This window comes from Porites lutea, chromosome 3 (assembly GCF_958299795.1).
Source record: "Porites lutea chromosome 3, jaPorLute2.1, whole genome shotgun sequence".
Taxonomy (NCBI): Eukaryota; Metazoa; Cnidaria; class Anthozoa; order Scleractinia; family Poritidae; genus Porites; species Porites lutea.
Genome location: NC_133203.1, coordinates 48,739,141 through 48,760,700, shown reverse-complemented (window position 1 = coordinate 48,760,700; position 21,560 = coordinate 48,739,141). Strand labels below are relative to the sequence as shown.

The window sequence follows — 21,560 nt, the reverse complement described above, 5'->3', positions numbered from 1 at the left end:
ATTTTTTCTTATATATGGTTCCATCCAAGGAGACTGGTAAAATGATATTCCTCTGTGAACAGCAGTAATCTTCATACCCAACTCAAGACATTGTCTAAGAGCTCTGTAATGAATAACATAATTTTTTCTTGGTTTAAAATGACATATTAGTTTTTCAACTCCATCAACCTTCATTGTCTCAGGTGCAAGAGGATAGTCATTATGAAGATCCCATAATTTTGGTGGATACTCCAAATCAACTTCAAAAATATACCCCTTCTTACCAGTATTTGCCATACTATTATTTGTTTTTTCTAAAATTTCCATCACCTTTTCCACTGTAATATTAGTTATCTGCTTAAAACCATGTGTTGGTAAATTTTGAGACATAGCCCAACCGTAAAGATTGTTTGCGTCCAGATATTGTATAAATGATGATTTCTTTTCAGGATTATAATTTTTCATATATTTGTTATTAGCTTCTGCATACCTTTTTGATATGTGAGTTATTCCTCCACGAATACCACGCTCAATCATCATTAACATATCGTAATCGCTTAATAATTCTAAACGCTGACTTGTTGTTTTCAGACACGCATCCCAAGCTAGACCTGGAGCCGTATAGTAATGAGCTGGATCTAATTTGTAATGTTTGAGACAAGTTTTTCTAAAGTTTTCAAACACATCTGCTAACAACATAACATCAGATTTTAAATAAAGATCATGATAGTCTCTTATTGTTTTACACCCAAATGTATTCCAAACTTTAATAGCATGTTGGTAATCTTCATCAGTTATATCTTCATTATATAGTTTTGAATAAAACCCCTGTTTTGGTGGTAATTGTTTTTCAGATAATTTATCAATTGATGACACATAATCATAAGGAAAAACTCCTTTACGAGTTAGTAATGAAGTGTTACTCTTAAAAACATGTTTTGTAATATGAAAATCATCTTTGTTTAAATTTGAAACAAGATTGGCTAGTGATGTTTGCATAAATTTAAACGAGTCTATAAATCTTATTTCAAAATTTATTGGAATAATATCACCATTAATATGATTGTACTCTCCAACTTTAATAGTTTTAGAAAATGAAATATATTTTTCTTCAGTAGATGGTATACAACTAAGATCACCATCAATTTTAGCAAGTTGTTTAATAAATAAATGAGCATCATAACCCTGAAGATTGTGAAGTATAACTGGTAGTATTCTTGGTTTTTTACACATAAGATTACATTTGTTATGTGCTGCTCCACGGTACTCACCTGTAAAATGACAATGATCTCTAACTCTATCACAACCTAATTCACCACCACAAATATGACAATTAACCGCATTATTAAAATCTTCAATATTTTTTTTACTCATTACTAAAGGTTTTGGTTTACAATAAAAATCTTCATATATTCCTTTAGTAATTTCTGTAAGTTTTTCTACAAATATTTTAGCAATATCTTCATCATCTGATTGTTTTGTATAAATGATTGGTTTAATTCTTTTATTTACAACACCCTTTACATAAAAACAAAATCCTGATGGTTCATGTTTTTGATAGTTATAGTTGTAAGAATCTTTAGGATTGGGAGAACAGCTATTCATAGGCATAGTAAAACATTCAAAATCTGCATATACAACAAAAGGAATGGGAAGTTGTTTATCATAATTAGTAAAATGCAAATATGTTTTTGGACCTGGCATTTTTACAAATGATGTTTTATTACTAGAACAATATTTGATGTGTTTATCTAATAATTCTGGTTTTGTAAAATGACAAAGACATCTCTTACAAATATTAATTGGTTCATTTGTTCTTGAAGTAATTTGACTACGTACAAGACGGGAAAAGTTTTTAATTAATGAATAATGAAATTTACCATCTTCTTCATACAAAAATAAATCAATAGTATTTTTACAATCTTTCTCAGTCATTCTCAAAGGATAAATAGTATATTCATCATTTGAAAAAACATTTACTCCTGGAAGATTTGGATTAAGTTTTTCAAATTTGTTAATGTCTTTTACTTTCATTGGAAATGTTATTCCTTTAGTATTAAGATCATTCTCATACTTTTTCAAATCTGTAAATCTACAATCATTCTTTTCTCTTGGATAAAGATAACGAAGTACTGACCAAATAAAACATTTATTATCTTTATTAATAATATTAACAATTGCTTTTTTTCTCGTAATCCAATCTGGAAGAGGAGTATAAGAAGAACCTTTCATTGGTTTTAATTCTGTTGTATGAATTTCTAATTGTACAATTTCTTTAAAATACCACCCACTACCATTTTGTTGATAAATAGCTATATTTTCACTAATCTCTTTATAAGTACTTCTTAATATAACTTTTTCATCACTTGATTTAAAATTATTAAAAGTACTAGAATTAAAATATGATTTATCTTGAATATACATAAATTTATCACTATCTTTTGATATTTTTTCTTTCTTTTCCATCATACAAACTAAAACAAACCTTAATTTAGTATTACGATGATTTTTAATAAATTTTTTAATAGTATAATAATATTGTTCAAAAAAATGTTTCGGCAAATAACCCGGTTTTCCTTTTATAATATATTTTTTAGCAAATTCGTCTAAAGATGATTTTTCAACTTCAATTCCTTCTTCATGCTCCTTCATAGCTCTCTCAAGAGCTTTTCGTAAGTAAGGTGGGGTATCTTTTGAAATTTTTTTATTTTTTATACATTCCTCAAAATACTCCTCAAATGATTTTATCTTTTTTGGTTTAACTTTTGGTATAATTTTACCTTGTTTAATTTTATTTCCAATATTTCTCACTTTCTTTATTTCAGCAATTACTTTCATCTTTTTTTTCAAATCCTTATAATCTTTTCTAACTTTTTGTTTGTCTTGTGATAAAATCTTTTTTAATTCGTCCAAAGACAAACTCATAAGTTGTTTATTTGTAGATGATTTAGACATATCTTATATTATTAATTATTTTATTTTTTTAATTATCAATTTTTTACTACAGTGTAGTATAGGAAATGATTACTTCTGGCTCACTTTAACATTTTTTTCTGGCTCTTCGAACAAAAGAGCGACTACTTGAGAGCGAATGAGTGAGTAAGCGAGTAAGCGAGTGAAACGAGCGAAACGAGAGAAACGAGTGAATGAGAGAACAAGAGGAGCGACTTTGTTAGTTGAGCCAGAAAAAAATGTTAAAGTGAGCCAGAAGGAATCATTTCCTATACTACTATATTGCACAGTACTTTTTTGTCATTCTGTTTACTCTGCTGTGCGTTTTGTTTTTAGCCAGGGGCGGATCCAGGATTCTTTTTAGGAGGGAGTGCACTCGTCTCTTGCTCTACTTCAACACCAATAAACCACATAGTTTTTCTTTGCAGATACCAGTTGTATTAGAAAACGGCAGGTCATCTCAGGGGGAAGGGGGGGTGCGCACCCCCTGCACCCTCCCCCTAGATCCGCCCCTGCTTTGAACACCGTAGGTGAAATCAGAAAATGCTCTGGCCCAAATGAATTTGGTATGGTGCCGTTGTCACATACTGAAAAACCATAATTCTCATAACTGTTTGTTATTTTCAGGGTTATCGTCCGTGCTCCTTATGTTGGAAGTGCGTTGCTGAGTCAAAGTCAATACAAACAGATGATTGGACGAGCGGGGCGAGCTGGGATTGACACGTCAGGAGAAAGTATTCTAATCATCAAAGATGCTGACAAACCCAAGGTGAGTGAATAAATGAATGAATGAATGAAGCTTTATTTGATGTCGGGTTTGATGAGGTTGATTAGACCTCTAGCAAAAATGCCAGAGTTGAGAGGCTTTGCCCCCTTTGTAATAGATCCGAAATTGGTGATGAATTCCACTATTTGTTGAAATGTACTCACTCATCACTTTCTCATATAAGGGCTATCTTCTTGGAGACCCCATACTCGATAAACAGTAATTTTACGAATATGTCTTGCAAGGCACTATTTTTATATATCATGTCTATGTGTGATGAAAACATAATAAATCTTAGTGCCTCTTATATTGAAAATATTCTAAATTGTTATATATCCGAACTCTAATTTAACTTTCTTACCATACGAGTAGCGTAGAAGCCGTACATAGCCAAGTACTTTTTCTTTTTATGCAATATATAGTTGTTCCTTTCTTTCTTACTTAAATTTTATTTTACTTTGTTTCATTTGTATTTATATTGATTGTTTTGGTACTGAAATCTTCATGTCGAAGATAAAGTCAATAAAGTCAATATAGTTGCTAATAAGCCGAGAAAAAAAAAATAGAGAAAGAAAGGGAAATTCAAAAACTTATTTACAGTATAAAGCCTTAAATTACGTGATATACCTATTTACAATAAAAAGCCTAATTACGTAATAGAATATGGATATTATTGAGAATTAGCTAGAACTTTGGCTGGCGGACTGCTTCTTTAAAAGCTGACAATGTACTTAGGTAAACTTAACCCGGTGTCCAGTCGGTAAACATTAGGAAGCTTTACCAGCAACGACTGCGACGGCAACAGCAACGCGAACGTAAAAAAAAAAAAACTAGTGTAGTTGGCTCGATAATAATAATAGTTGTATAAATAATATTTTAAGAGGAGGCCTCCAATCACCTAAGGGTGGTTTTAAGAAGGTTCCTCTAAAATGAAGGTCGAGTAACATGTAGCTAAAAACTGAGACTACAACTAAGGTTAAAAGAGAAATTCTTACCAGTCACAAAGTCTTGTCCACGAAGTCTTGCACGCGTAATCAGTTCTTGTTTTGCAAAAAGATGCTTTCCAAAATACGGCTTTTTCTCGCTTGAAATGTCAGCTTAAGCGAAGAAAAATTGACACACCTTCTTTGTAACGATTTTCCAAGTTTCAGCCGACGAAAGAATGGGTAAATAAAGTAAACTTGTTGAGTTTTGAACTCGAAAACTTTTTCAAATTCGTGCTTGCGTGATTAGCGCGCGAAAAGCAAAACATCTTGACGCCACAACCATGTTTACATACTCTTACGCAAACACTCCTCTCGGCCAATAAGAGCGCGCGTACTATCTTAGTTATTTTATAAATATATGTATATCTCGACTAGTCACTCGTGGTAAGTGACGCATATATATTGTAGCTAACATCAGCGCTGCTCCGTTGGTAAATGAAAGTGCTGAATACGCAAATCGTAGACAGGCTGATGCACAGCTCTTTCTGAGAACAAAAGAGATCGAAACAGTTAGGCTTACTTGATTTACAACCCAAACCTGCACGTTTAAGGGCACAATGGTATTTTCGAGCTGGGCTCAAAGAAAAATAGACTAGTTCTACTGACGCTAATCAATCTGCGACATATCGCACAGTAATTTTTTGACGAAGTATATAGGAAATGTTAGCAAACTACTTGCTTGTCCTCTCAGAAAGGTTGTACTGAGAAAAAAAAAAGGTTAGTATAGATAATGTTCTTCTGCAAGAAGCTTTCCATTGTTCATTCGATGCTTCCAAAGTCACTTTATACACGTTCCGCTGGCTTTTATTCCACTGTTACTGTAATCGCTCGTGGTCATTTTAGGAGTCTGTAAAAGCGGCCAGCTGGATGAAAATATCTCTAGATGTTGTTGCAGCTTGGTCCGCTGCTGATCCTCCTAACGCTTCTAGAACTTAAACGCTCCTTCGTCATCCCCGGTGCTTTTTTCGCCTCCGTCTTTCTTTTTGTTCTGTGCAAAAACAAAACAATTACAGTGAAATAAGTTTTAGAAATAGCCTCAACATGGCCGTTCCTACTTTATAACTATATTTATTGTATAGTTTAATCAGCAGATTATATTCGTCGGCTCATTGATGTCGCTAAAATGATGATTTTATAGGGTAACACAATAACTGGTAATCCAGCCGTACTTCTTGGTTAACAAATAAGGACAGTAACAAATAATTAAGAGAAGCTTAACCGGTAAGAATTCCTTCTCATGACTGGAGGCAACCCGTTTGGCTATTTACAAGCGTGGCCAAGGATTTGAACTTGGGACTACCTAGAACAAATTCGCTTAGCGATCAGTTGCTCGAAGCATGGTTAGCGTTAACCAGCGTTTAATACCTTGACAACGTATTGGTTTTGATACTGCTTAACCCATGGTTAAAGCTAACCATGCTTTGAGCAACTCAGCCCAGGGCAGGACTTGAACTCGGGGCCTTGGATTGTAAGTTCAACGCTCTAACCGCTCGGAAACGCTACCTCCTACGTGGTCAACGTAGGCGCGGCAGGCAGACTGCAAACTTTTTTATGCTTCTAGATTACTGATACGTTTTGGAAATAGTCTCAAGTCCAAGCGTACGCAACGACACCCCAAATTGTCTGGTCTAAAGATGTGGAGCTTCTTTAGGTGGTGTTTGTGTTTGTGTTAAAAGGGTCGGAAATTATTTGCATCCACATTTATGTTGTAGAGCTCTAGGGGAACTGGATTTATAAGAATGTCTAAGCTGAATGTAGTTAGCAAATTATGTGAAAATTTCCTTGGAACTGAAACTCTTTACATTTTTTTAAAATGACATTTTGCCACTTGCTTTCTGACCTATAGCGTAGTAAACCACGGCATTTTTGAAGTTTGGTTATGTGGAAGAAATGTAAAATGGCGCTTACTCTTCACTTAAAAACAAACTGTTTAACCATTTTCAAACAAAACAAAGCAAAGCGAATCAAGCAAACAATGGTATCAACAACAACAACAACAACAACAATAAAACAGCCAACATTCACCAAGTGTCTTAAAAAATCTAGCGTACCAAATGCATGTCATTCTTCTTGTTCAACGGGCTGTCTTCTTCTTCTTCTTCTTCTTCTTCTTCTTCTTCTTCTTCTTCTGGGTATTCCTTCCCTCCGAGACTGTTCATCGCCGCATTGACGGTTTCCATTAAACCTCGACCTCGTTAAGTTCCTGCTTCTCTCTATCACATACAGAAAGAGAATTTGAAGAACACAGACTACAAAAGTAAACACAACTATCAAGATACATGTGTCCATGATGGACTGCATTTTGCTCCAAAAAGCGCGAGTTTTGCACGGGGAACTCGTAAATTTGCAACTGGTTGCGGGGCTCGTTTGTTCCACTTATCAACCCAAGCCGGGGTCAATTTTTAACAGTTTGGTGGGGTGAGGAAAGGCTTATGAAAAAGGAAATGCTTTTCATTTTCAAATCATGAAATCATGAAAAAGAAATTCCATAGAATAACATCTTCAAGCCTCGGGGGGCTAGTTCTTTCCCTAAATACCTGTACGAGTATGCGTCGCCAAATAAGCTCGTTAGTTTATTACTCACGATCTAGAACGGGTCTAACTTTCCTTATATTCAGCACGGTTCCTAGAACGGTCTAGTGTGCTGTAGAACGAGGTATTGAAAATTTGCCTGTTTCTAGGACGAGGTATCTTTCATCGAGGATCCAAAATTGGAGACCTGAGCAACATCTACCCACCCAGAACCTACTCGAGTTGACAGCCCCGGGCCTCAAGTCAACTCCCGATAAACCGTGTGTAGCTTTTGATCTCCTCATTTACCGGACCTTTGTAAGATTATCTTTTGAGGGATTACTTCTAGTACTACTTGGAGTATGGTAACATTTCCTCATCTTATTGATCACGTTCACGGTTTGTATACTTGTTTATCGACCCTATGTGTTCCGATTCCAGGTCACGTGACAAAGTACAGGTTTCTTTCAATTTTCACGCTATTCGAAGGTGCATGAACGCATAACCTCCAAAATTTCGGTATTAAGACAAAACGTGTCCTAGAATATTCCAGTGGAAGTACGGCTACTCCACGTCCGCGAACTCTTTTGACCCGACCGGCAACATGGTAGCTGAAAGTTTTGGATGAGACGAAGGAGCCACCTAAAAGTCCCGGAACGACCAAGGTTGTCCTAAGACATCCGGACAAGTAAATAGTTCTCATAGGGCAGCTACAAATTAACCAAACAGGCTTCTAAAGCATAGAGAAAGCTAATTGATACACTTGTGACGTATTTGGAAACATTTTGTCGTTGTGTACCCCTGTAATTTTTCTGCTGATCTCGAAAATCGGAGCAATTAACAAGTCACCAAGTACGTCCTTGGAGGTTTTGATTTAGACTAGAAAAACGGCTTGATGGGACTGGTTGGACAACTTTGTCTACAAGCAGTTTTTATGAGATGAGGAGAGGATGTAGTTAGAGTGATTCAAAGCTATTGTGGATAAACTGAAAAAAACATCTGTTTTCGAACGGAAGCGGATACATATGTGGCCGAGCGAAAACGATTCAACAACACTATCTGTTATGAGAGTTTTTCTGAAAATGGAGGAAAAAAATCCCTGTCAAATAGAGTGGATGTGTGTAGTTGAGGCTTCACGTTTTGTAGGAGTGGACGAATGCGTAATCATAAAATGATAGATGAATTTAAGTGTCGCTTGAGAACGTTGTATAACCCAGACAGGAAAACAAACAAACGAGAGTAAAATGCTGTTCCTAAGAAAGGACAGCTTGAACTAAAATCTGGTTAGTTGAGGGCAGCCTGAACTTTTTTCCTGTACACAACTTCAAACTTTTTCAATTAAATCATGTCAAATGTTGTTTTGAAAACCCTAAAACTCGGTACAATTTCCACTTGATGCCGTGTGACTTAAATGTGCTCGTGGGAAATAATTTCTTGTTTTATTGTAGTGTTGCAAAACTAAAGCCCTCGTAAATGCGTTTGTTACCTCGCGCGTAGATTATTGTAATAGTCTTTTATATGGCTTGCCAGCTTCTCACCTGAATAAGGTTCAGCGCGTTTTAAATGCCGCAGCAAGACTAGTTTGTCGCGCGCCACGCTACTGTCGCATAACGCCGTTGCTGTACAAGCTGCACTGGCTACCGGTTAGGCAACGCATTAGTTTTAAGATTCTACTATTTGTTTTTAAGGCCATCCATGGATTCGCGCCAACGTATTTAAGAGAACTTGTGTCAATAAAAAGATCAGGAAATTATAATTTAAGATCCTCGTCGGATGGTTTGTTGCTTGCTACGCCAACTTATAGAAGTAGGGTTACATTAGGAGAGACATCATTCCAGGTCGCAGCTCCGGCACTTTAGAATGTACTATCGCGTGAGATTCGTTCCATTACAGATCGAGGGATTTTCAAGTGCCATCCAAAAACGCACCTCTTCAGGGAAGCTTTTTATTAATTTTTATCACGATAATTACTAGTATCTTAACATATGTTGTATATTTTAATTTAATCATATTATCTTTTAAATAATTATTTGTTAGATACCCTGTATTAAATTATTATAGATGGAAATCATGTATTGCGCGCTTGATCATTTCATGGAAAGCGCGCAATATGAGAATTAAATTATTATTATTATTATTATTATTATTATTATTGCAATTCAACGGTATAGTGTCAGCTAAATAAAGGGTGTCCGCCTTAACAGGTTTCCTGAGAAGAAATTTTGGCGTCGAAAGATATTTGTTATTGAAACGGAGCCGATACTCCTGTATAGCCTGCAAGAGTTAACACTTTCCCCAACGTTTTTTACCCAACGATAAAGCGACGTCAGCGATCCCGAAATGAGCGCAATCGATTTTTCTGGCAGCAGATCTAAGGAAGGAGGATTAAGGGAGCGCTGGGTGGTAAAAGGAGACCCTCATAGTCGACCTGAGCAAGACATCCAACGGTACCTCCGTTACTGATATATTCTCCATTTCATGTTGTTCAGTCTACTTTAGGATGCGCCTGTTTCCGTGATTCTTAGAACTTAAAAACTCGGGTTTGCCTTGGGCATACTAGAAACTGCCGCTTCCGCTTAGTAGAAGTGTCAAGTTGATGCGATACGATTAATTTTGTACAGTAGACACGATAGAGTTCAAACGCGTGCGGGGAGGGGGGATGGGTGATAAGCTGAGGGGGGGGGGGGAGGATGGGGGCTGTTTACTCGATTTAACCTTTTTTTGCATCCTTAAACCTTTTGAGGGGTTAAGTGATAAACACACTTGTTTGTTAATTGAAAGAGGATTGCTGAAATGTGCCGGATTTTTTTTTATTGTGACTGTTGAGAGATGTAAAACATGTTTCTTTAGCTTCTAAACTGCTAGTCTAGGTGTAGCCTCTGCCAGGCTCTCAGATAGAAATAAAACAAGCCAAGCGAAAATAAGACGCGCGCGATCTGGGAAGGGGGCGATGGCGGGAAAAAAAAAATAGGAGACCGCCCTCTCTCCCCCAGCTCCCGCGCGTTTCTTTTACCAGTTTTTACTGCACGTGCCGACTGCGCTACCATCTTGTTGTAAAGCTTCTCATTTCATACTATCCACAACAACATACAGTTTCCTTTTCCTTTCGACTTATCCTTTCCTTTTTTCTGAGAATAGTTAGTATGCCCAGGGTGATTAATAAAAACCCGAATGGTTCAGCTCAGTGTGAGTGAATGGTGTTGTTTTTTGATATATATTTTTTTATATGAAATATCACTTCATCAGCTATCTATGCCTGTAGGATGAATCAGCTTAATATGAAGTTTTGTAAAGATGGCATCTACTTTTGAGACTGTAAAAAAATCCTATGATGTGACCATTCAAATGAAACCTGTTGGGCAGCACTTTCACATGGTGCTCTTTGTTTTAAGCATTTTTACTAAATGAAATTTGGAAATATATTTTTTTTTTAGCCACTCACGTCTAAGAGTGAATTAGAAAAGGTTAACACTCGGAACAACCGCGGCGCCGGTTTACACAATTGCTACGCGGCTTTACAAATCCCTATGCTTGTCAACTTGCGGTTATCAGGACCCACTGTGAATCTAAGCTGAGCTTCCAGACTAGCATTTCCGCCACATGTGACATTACAATCAGAGTATTAAACACAGGTCACCAAACATTAGGTGACTTAAAATACAAATTCAGTCGTACTGAAGCAAAATTTGAGAACGCCATTGCAAGCTCAGCATGCATTAGTACATGATTACACGCTATAAGCCGCGTGCAATGAAACTTTGAGGGGTTTTTTAGCGGGATAGTGCACTGCTTTTCTGGTCAAGATTAAAGGGCATGTAAACCCAAAAATACAAGTTTATCCCCTAATATGTAAAAAAGTATTCTAAAAACGATTTTGCTATTATTTTCTGCCAATTCGATGCCCCTAAGGCGAAAACACGGCTTTTTCTACGACACATTAACTTCCGGTTAACAATATGAAATTACCTGTGACGTAACGAGTGGAACCAGTCTATTGCGCAACTTGATTATCACTATTGCGGCTCGATCGAGCGATAAGTGAGAGTTCGGATAGTTCAGAGCAGAATTCATCCGACGAAAGTGATTTTTACGACATAAATTTATATGACAGCGATGTAGTTGAAACTTCAGAGCCTTTTGAAGACACAGGTCCGCGTCCCTATCGTTATGAGCCTCGCAGAGTTCAACGAGATGATGGACAACAACAACAACAAAGCCGTGAGGACGAAACCGAAAGTCAGACGGATCGTCTTGGCAACACAGACTGGTAATTTTTTTTTGTGACTTAAATTGTATTGCTTATACCTTTTGCCTTTATTTTGGAGTAATTTTATCATGAGACTAAGATCAACTCAAGCCATTATGAAAGAGGTCCTTACTTTTTTTATTGTAATTTAGGTGTGGAATGTGTCAGACGATGCCTTCAGTACCCGAAAACGTATGTTGTCATGAAAGAGGGCAAATATGGCAAAAAATTGAAGAGCAGACGGAGGTCCAAATGTCCTGTATAACAGAACATCCAGGATTTCAGTCTACTTGCTTGGATGTGAGGGTCCTTGAAACGACGTATTATGCATATAGGCAACAACATGACACAGACAGTCATTGAGGGCACGAGTATGTTTACTAGTTCTGAAATTTTCACTATATACATAAAAAAATTATGAACAGTTTAAATATGACTGAATATTCGTAGTTATATATTTATTCCAACATTTTTCCTTTCGTTCGTGTCTAGAAAATTTCGCTACATCGCTTATCGTCAACTTGTGCGATGGTGTTGGGGTTATCTTGGCAGAAAAGTAAGAGTGGCGCTCCCTTCCTGTGCAGTAAACAAAATACGCCAAAGATTTCCTGCGGATTTTGGCACCTCCTACATTGGTTTACAGCCACCAAACCTGCAATAATTAACCTATATTTTAACGAATAAGAATAAAAGTAAGAAAAAAAAAGCAATCAAACAAAGTGCGATATCTCTTCAAAAACATAACCAGTGTACGGCGGTACGTTACTTTGACGGACTCCCCTCATATTCTTCAATGTCGTCCTCGGCTTCCTCAAGAGACAAATCAGTCGGTTGAACATAATCGAAATCTTTGTCATCGTCCACGCTGCGTCCTCCTAGACTTTTAACAGGGCTGCATTCTGGTGTATTAGTGCTTAAAAGAGCTGTAACTATAAGGTCGCACTGCTCTTGAAAATCGTCTCTCAAGGGTTCTAATTGTGTGCCTGCTGGATAGAGATTCTACATTAGATAATCGGTTAGGGGGCAAGAAAAAAGCGAGGTAAGATTATGTCTAAGCGTAACCTACCTTTACCTAGAGACGTTTCGTGCAGAATATCACATTGAACTGCTGCCTCTTTAAACCTGGGAGATGTCACATCTTCAGAGCAAGGACTTGTTTCAGTGTCGACGGGCATAGACTCAGAAGCTGACGTGACGGCGTTCGCAGTGACGGAGGCACGTTTGTTACCGGCCAATATCTGTGAAAAAAGATTGAATAAACTTGAGGAAGGGGGAACGGTTAATACTGACCAAACCAAAAAAAATCCTTCTTAATTATTACATTGGCGTACTTACCCTAGAAACTGATAACTTGTGTGCACCTCTACTTGTTCGTGACCTTTTGCCAGAAGTCTGACTCGCAGGCGCCGATATTTCTTTTTCTTCGCTCTCCATAGTCCGCTAATTTACGCGCTTCGGGCAATACTTCGGGTCTCTGGGACTGAATTGCGGGCACCGAATCGCTTTTCAAATTGTTTCTTTTATCTTTAAGTCCCATTTTTACCATCCCATAATCCTCGAAACATTCGTGTGCAAAATGAGCGCCACAGATTATGGAGTGTTCCGTAGGTCGTAAGAAGTCTCCACATTTAATCCACTGGCGCCGAATTCTTTCTTCTTTTGGGAAAAATGAGTAAAATACCCTGTTTTGTTCGAGTTGTTACAAGATCCAACGACACACCGCTTTACCATTGTCAAACCAAAAAAATATTCTTGTAGGAAACTAGACAACACACGTGTTCGTAAAGGTCCCAAAGATGTTTTTGACTTCCGATAGGCAGAGATTCCACTCGTGACGTCACAACAAAGATGGTGGAATCAAAATGGCGGACGAAGTGAACTTTCAGAGGTGATTTCTCAGGTCAAAATAGGCTTGTATCGAAAAAAAGATAGAAGATTTATGAAGTACTTTCGGTATACATCCTACTCATATCAAACAAAATTGTAGCATTTTTGGGTTTACATGCCCTTTAAGGAAGTTCTAAAGCGACAGATAAGCTTATCCAACGGGGTGTGAAAAATGCATAGAAAAGCGCCTATTATGTTTCAGTCATCACAACAGGAAATTAAAAACTGAGTATAGACTTGCTGACAAGAATCGAGTCCGACTTTTGACACCTCGACCAAAAGTCGGACTCGTTTCAATCACTGACAACAGGAAACTGATAGATTGATAGATAAAATCTTTATTTGAACGTCAAATTATTTCGCCCAGATAAGACTAATTGGGGACACTAAATAAACTATACTATTAAATTGCTAAAAACGAAACAAAGCGAGTAGACTTGCCCACAAGTCGAGTTTTCTGAGCGACGAAGTCGGGAAAACGGCCGATGACCCAGTGTTAAAACGAACTTCCTGAAAGTCTAGAAACTGGACCTGTTTGGATGTCTCTGTTGTGAACGTGCAGCCGCCTATGTTTGATCTAGCCGCAGTTTTTTGCATGGTAACAAGAGGCTCGCCTATGATAGAGTGAAGAGAAACGTCAAAGGAAGAGTTCTGAAGAAGACAAGGGAATTATTCAGGAACTCAACCCCTTATTTGTTTGTTTTTAATTGTTTCTGTTTGTTTTCTGTCATGTAGACTCGATTTCCCCCGTTTTCTCGATTTCTGGTCTTCCCTTGACTGGTAATCGAGCCTACTGAAAGTGGTGCGAGAACTTACTGTGTATGAACCCAGCCATTTTTATAGGTTGGATCTGATTTGGATATGTGTCGTATCCTTGTAGAAGAGTAGTCGTGCACCAGTTCTGGAACTCACAGGTTTATTCCGTACACTGTAAACTGCTTAATTTACACTCTTGAACACTGTAGACTCCGAGAATCCAAAACACCTGATAACTTATTCTGCTCTATCTTGATGGTTTTAGTTTATAAACCTAGTAAAAACTAACGAAATAAAGTTCAGACGTTTCGGCGACATCATGACGCCAATATCATTAGTTTTTGCATGTATATACTTACAAAATAATGTCCTTCCGAGTTTATTTACACTTCGTCGCGCTATTTAAGCGCCTTTAAGCCCCAGTATTCACATATAAATTCTCCATACTGATCTCCATACATTTCTTAAAAGAATTAGTTGAGAGAGTTTGATAACAGATCAAAGCATTTTCTCTTTAGTGATCATTTTATTAACTCTCATAACCATTCATCTTTGCAACATATGGATATTGTTAGGAGAAAATTGATGTTGGTCACCCTTGAGACTTAAAGGGTTAACATGTCCACGCTGTAACGCTTTAACTTTGGGCGGAATGCAAAAAACGCTCATTCAAAACTTTTCAAAAATAAAAGAGGTCATTATCGATGCAAGGGCTAGCACATTCTCTCCTGAGGAGATCTTGTTTATGAAAACAAGAAGTAATAATCCCCTCATGATGATGAATGGTCATTTACGAGTATAACTACCAATACTGACCTCGAACGAGGTTTTCATTTTCTTATATTTGTTACAGATTAGTCACCTGTTCTCAGGTCCTTTGGAGAGCTGTCGCAGCAGCTTGCTGCATGAAAATGGCAAAGGGTTACGGGTGTTGCTTCTTACTCTTGTTGGATTAAAGGTAGGCCTAATGCTCGTCAGTCAAGGATTTGAAATGTTATGTGAATATGGCTGGCTGCCCATTCTTCAGGTGTGGGGAAAATAGGCGAAGCCGGAAAAATGTGCGGAAAGTCGTCGGCAAGGAAAGTCAGTACGCCGTGTGCCTCATAACTCCATGTACACACTCTAAAACAATGCGAACATCCAAGGCCTACTGAATTCACGAGTTAATGAATATGGAAGGGTAGGAAATAGGTTCTGCGATTCACGTATTTCTAGTTTTAATTATTAAACGTTTAAACCTGTGAAAGGGACCACCAAAAGAAACTGTAATAGAACAGGTGATCAGTTACCGGAACTGAGAGCTTAAGAGCTGTAGTAATTGAAATTTCTTTGTATATATTTCCTTTCTCACTACCCTAAGCCTTGACATCTGTGTTGATAAAAATATTAGCTTTCCATCTTTCGTTTCTTAAACAGCTTTGCTCGACGGTTGATGAACTTAAGCAGTTCATGCAGAACACTCTGCTGTTTGTACAGTCACCTGCGCAGTCAGTTGACATAGAAAAAGAGCTTGAAACATCACTTGAGTCACTACAACAACTCGGACATGTCATAATAATTAACACAGCACAGAGCAGGAATATAGAAGTCACCCATCTGGGACAGGCCACATTTAAAGGTGCGTTTCTTAGCGGCAAATACTTGCGGACGTGTCCTAGTACAGAAATATACCTTAAACTTCCGCTGATAAGCGCTGGGATTATACAACTTCGTAAGTGGTATGGGGGAGGAGGGGAGTGGCTTATATCCGGGGGTTTTATAACCGGACTAAAAATGCGTTTCAAAACAAGCTATAAAGCAGTGCTGATCAAAATACCTTGTAAATTAAGTCATTTTTTTAAGGTTCAAAACGTCGTAAAAAATTGAATTCATGTTGTTTTAAGCAGCTATATCACGATCTTTCGGTTTTACATCAAAATCCTAATAACATATTGGAAAGCCTGAAATAACTCTATTACTGTACCTCAACTTTAAGTGTGTGTCTTTTGCCATCAATAACCAGGATGGAAATGGATTGCAAACCGTGGAACAATTTGGGCCAGCTTTTGCAAGTTAAACCATTGTGTTGTAAAAAAAAAAAGAACAAAAAGCGATCATGCCATTTTTTCTTTCGATAAAATGATTTGATATCTTTTTTTTGGAGTTCCTAATTTAAGAAGAGATGACTGAGTTATAATTTTAGCTCCTTTTTCAACAAAAAATGTGGAACTCGCCTTGACATGGGTCCTTCAACTTTAGCGGGCAGTCTCAGGGACATAAAAACATAATTTAAGCAACCACTGCTCCTTTGACACCGTTAATTGCACTTATGTGTGTGGCAACATTACCTTTATAGGGTGCATTGATGTGGAGAGCAGTCCTGTGATCTATCGCGAGGTAACAAGAGCACTGGAGAACTTGGTACTAACCAATGAACTGCATCTGCTTTATCTTGTGACGCCGTTGGACATCAGGGATTCAATTGAGCCGCAATGGATGACTTATTTTAAACAGGTACGGATCAGACAGAAATACGCAAAGAAATCAGCCGGAATGTGAAAATTACGCGTCGTGTAAAAAGGAATCCTTTAAACTTAATTTAAAAACCAGAATGTAGATGTTCCAACCAATAATTTGCTTGCGCCCTCATTGAACAATGAGGTCAATGACGTCATCCTCTGTCTCTACCAATATTTGAAAGAGGAAACAAATTATCGCCTAGCCTGAATTTCAACCGATTACTTCGAGTCGTTATTACTCCCTCGAGGAGAAAACGACTCGAAGCAATCGGATGATATTTAGGCTAATTGTCTTTAGTGGGAACGAGTTTGTCTCAATGGGATGGTAGAATTTACGGTTAACGGTAAACATTTTGGCTTTTTACGGTCAACAGTCACTATTTCTTCCCGTTATGTTAACAGACACCTGAACAAAATCAGATGGTTTTAAAATGTTAAAATTAGGTTCCATATTAGTTGAAAAACCTTTTTAAGGACGGTAGTATAGGTCTCTGAGGATCTTTTTGATGGAAAAAGAGGCAGAAATAGTGCCGGTCCATCGACCACGCGACTGCTTTTGTATCTTTGTAATGTCTTTTGTGGTCTTGATTTTCTCGTTCACGTCTTATATGATTTCATTACAGGTGTTGTCTTTAGGTGATTCAGAACAGCGAGTGGCTGAATTGGTAGGAGCCACAGAAAGCTTATTATCGAGAAGAGCTACAGGGCAACGGGTCAAGAAGGTACAAGTATTACTCTTTTCTTCTCGAGTTTTTGCTTTCTTCTTTAGCCCCTCTAGCTTGCCTAATCATGTAGCGTTCTACACAGACATTTTTTTGGGCTGGTGAAGCAGTCAGTTAAAAAGGATTTTGCGACGAGTCAAAAGAGAGTTTATCAAGGAGCTTGAATCTTATGTTGGTCTTTGTCATACAATCTTTTAACTTTGTCATGCTTTCTGTTTAAGTATTTTTTCTTGTCATTTAGGGAGATGGCGGTTGGCAGGGGGTTACCAAGGGAACAAAATAACTGAATTGGGGGCGCTTAAGTAAAGAAATCACTTATAGTGAGGTTATCGCTAAAATCCTCTCTTGACGCTCATTATAGGACGACAGTGAAGAAGCTTCCGTCAGGCGGTTCTACTTAACTCTCATCCTGTACAAACTGATGAATGAGAACACCATCTGGGACGTTGCTAGTTTGTTTAACGTGACACGAGGATTTGTGCAGAATGTTTTAACTTCAGCCTCATCATTTGCCTCATGCATGGTGCATTTCACTCAGGTACGTCTAACCAGTATTAGTAGGATTGCTCGCCCATTACAAGAATAAACCACAAACACCGGTATTTTAGTAAACTGATTAAATAATGGCCTTGTCTTTCAAACTGCGAAAAAAGGAATACTAATACAGTCGACTCCCGATTACTCGAACCCTCGCCAACCCGAACCTCGCGCTAACTCGAACCAAAATCGATTTCCCCTGGATTTCCGTCATACATTCACTGTAATTTTACCCTCGGTGACTCGAACCCTCCATAACTCGAACTCCCGCTAACTCGAACCAATTTTCGTTTCCCCTCAGGTCATTTTCTATATAATTTTACCCTCGATAACTCGAACCATGTTTTGAGGCCGTAAAAAGTCGGGAAAAAAAGCGGTCTACGGGCGTCCGAAACATTGAATTTTGGATTTCCTATTGACGTGTTGTAGGAGTATAGTTTACTAGTGGAGGCTGATGTCGATTGTCACAGGCTAACGTGAAGCAGCTTTTCTTCCCAAAACAGTAAAACGCATGCTCTATTTAGGCTATGTTTTGTTACGTTACGTTCTAGTTTATAATCTAGAAGTATCTTTTAATTTTCACTTGACATTTCTACGATTAAATGTAATTAAAATGTTCACTGTGCAATAAAAACTGTTTTTTACGTTACTCTGGGCTATTTTCTTCGAACTCCCGATAACTCGAACCTTTTTTCGATTTCCCTTGAAGGTTCGAGTTATCGGAAGTCGACTGTAATTCAAATTCAGCCTTACAAATTCGCTGTCTTGAATCTCGATAGTGTGAGCCCAATTCCTCCTGCTTCACCTTTTAGTAAACGAACTAAAATGGCATCTTCGCATGCTAAATGATCCTGTATGTTTAACAAAACATTAAGGCCAATACGAACTCTACATCTACTGGACTCTTTATGCGGAATTATCGTTTTCCAAAGATTGAGACGTGGTATATATTTGATTTTGCAAACAGAAAGTGGTGAAAGATTGTTAGTGGAAAATTCGAATAGAACGTTATATCTTTAGTGGGAGACTTGGTTTTACAGTTACCGACGGGCTGAAAATTCCACGAATGCGAGTTTTAATCGAGTTTCCTAAAGCCATAACAGGTTATCACACTGCCCCGGCGGTCAAAGGTACAGGGGATTCAAACAGCCAATCAGAACTCAAAGTAAAACACATGATCCGTGTTAAGCGCGGGAAAACGCGGGCGACTAAGTGACGTTTGGATTTGTTTTCAATTCTTATTGGCTGAGAAAGTGGCGGGAGATTTTAAGCTAATCACAAACTGTATTAGTATACAAAACTAAACGAAATACTCATTCACGGACAGTCCTTTTGTCCCCAAAGATACAAGAATTCATACATTCCTTATCTGTATGATTCGGACAAATCCATAATTTGAACAGTTGAGTCTGTCCCTTTGGTTTCCATACTAATGAGGTTCAACCGTTTTTGAAAACTGTTCTACAATGATTAATGAGAACTGTATGGTTTATGACCTTGTGATGTCACTCTACAGGAGCTGCAGGAGTTTTGGGGAGTGAATTTATTACTTGAGGCCATGGTTAAGAAGTTATCCTACACTGCTACCTTGGAGCTTGTTCCGCTTATGGAGGTCCTTGGTGTCAAGCAGGTTAATAGAGATTTATTTCTTTCGCTTCCAAATAAAGGCCCTTTCCGTGAAGTGTTTTTTTCTGGGAGGGGGACGCGGGGTCGGGTAAGGGGACTAGTAAAGCCGTATAGAAATGCATCTGCTTCTTTAGGTTCAACTAACAGGGGTCGTGACGGGTCAAGTTTGTCCAACAGTGGTGAAATCTGCAATCAAGTCTCCTGAATTAGTTCTTAGTTGCCCTAACATTTGAAGCACTCGATGCTAATTTTGCTTTTTTAGTACTCTTTTTGCATAGAAGAGTACTTGTTTTCAAGTCACTTGACGTAATAACGTAATATAAAATCTGTTTTTGTTACCACCACACAATATCCAAGTCGCTCAGTTATTTCAAGGTTGTTATATTACGCATTATTACATTTCGGGTTAAAAAAATATTGTTGCATTTTTCGTCAAAAACTTGTTCCATTTTGCGTTAAAACGTTGGTACGTTGTGGGTCAAAAGTTGTTACATTTCGGGTTAATGTTACGTTTTGCGCCAAAAGGTGTTACATCTTGTGTTATTGTTGCATTTTACGTCAATTGTTACATTCTGTTCTTACGGCTACCTGATTGGTCAGTAGTGATGATTATATTTCCTTGTTCTCCGCAGGCTCGTGCACGGCAGTTATTCAAGGCAGGCTATAAAAGCCTTAACAGTCTGGCCTGGGCCGATGTTAATTCCCTTGTGGCTGATATTGAGCACCTGTCAAGACGACAAGCCAATCAGATCGTGTCAGCTGCTAAGGTAAAACCGGTTGAACTAGATGGATCTCTTGTTGCTGTTCGTGGGGTTGTGGTGTTGAGCGTACACACCTACACACTCTTTATATATTGCTTTTCTGAAAAATTTACAAGTTTTGCACACCCGCAAATAGCAATGGCTAATCTAAAGCGGGACGTGCTCACGAAGCCAATTACAAGAGAGGAATAAGAGAAAAATATAAAAAGACGTGTTACAGGATTTTTTTTGTGTGTATTTTCAGGAGAATCTATATGAGGCTAGGGTTAATTTAAGTTTCCTTGATTTTTCACTCAATCAAGTGTGAGCCAGTTGTCCGTTGGCCTGCGTGGCAAGCGCCGGTTAATGTTTTTTGGTTTGGTTTTATATAGTGCAAAATTTCGTCCTTCACCCCGACAAATTTAACAAAACCGGGGCCTGTTACGCAGGCTAGTTGTCCGTTTGACGACAAAACAAAAACAACAGCGAAAGGGAAAGGAGAAAATGTTAATGTGAAAATAATCTTTAAGTTGCCAGATTTCAAAAGCTAGAGGTGACTGACCTCGCTACTGAGAGAAAGTTTAGAACCGGGAAATGGCAGTAAAATGGTATTTATTTTGTTTTTAGATGCTCTTAGAAGAGAAAGCGGACGCTTTGCGGGAAGAAGCAGAAGAGATGACAACTGTCCCAGAGAAACCGAACACATAGGACAAGTGATTTTCATGCCTTTAACTGAAGAAGTGAAAAGAAAAGAAAGTAGTAATTATATGTTCATTGCAGAAAATGATAAGGTTTTTATAAGTATATCAGGGTTTTAGAGCACAGAATCGCCTCTGATACGAAAGGCTCTACATGTGTCGAATTGCTGAAAGAAAATGAATGCTTATCAAAGTTATTGTTTACTCAATTCACAGAAAATTAACGCACATAAGATAAACTATTTTTCGAATTTGACTTTGTAATATGTATGAAACTATTATATGCTCTATTTATATTTTCTTATAAGACGCGGAATTATGTTTTTGTCAGGACAGGTGAAAGCTTTCACACCAACTTAGAATGTTTAGATTGAACAAAGGGTAAATCAGTGAGTGGATTTTAATACATAGTTATAATTCTGAGCTTGAATTCGTAGTGACATGGAGTTACGATTGAAATGACAAACATCAGTTAACTACTTCTATGAGGGGGGAGCAAGTTTTATTGAAGAGTATATCGAGAACAACAAAACCTAAGTTCAATCTGTTTTAAAGACATAAAACGATATTTACGAACCAGATTTTAAAAAATACCAAAATCACTTTGCGAATGAGAAAATTAACAATCTATAAAGAATTATTTAAAACAGGCCAAA

General features: G+C 37.7%; 1 pseudogene; it reads left to right on the top strand.

The window, feature by feature from the left end:
• The window catches only part of LOC140929851 (helicase POLQ-like), an 85,624-nt pseudogene extending 64,501 nt beyond the window's left edge, over window positions 1-21,123 (top strand).
• The last annotated feature ends 437 nt before the right edge of the window (window positions 21,124-21,560 follow it).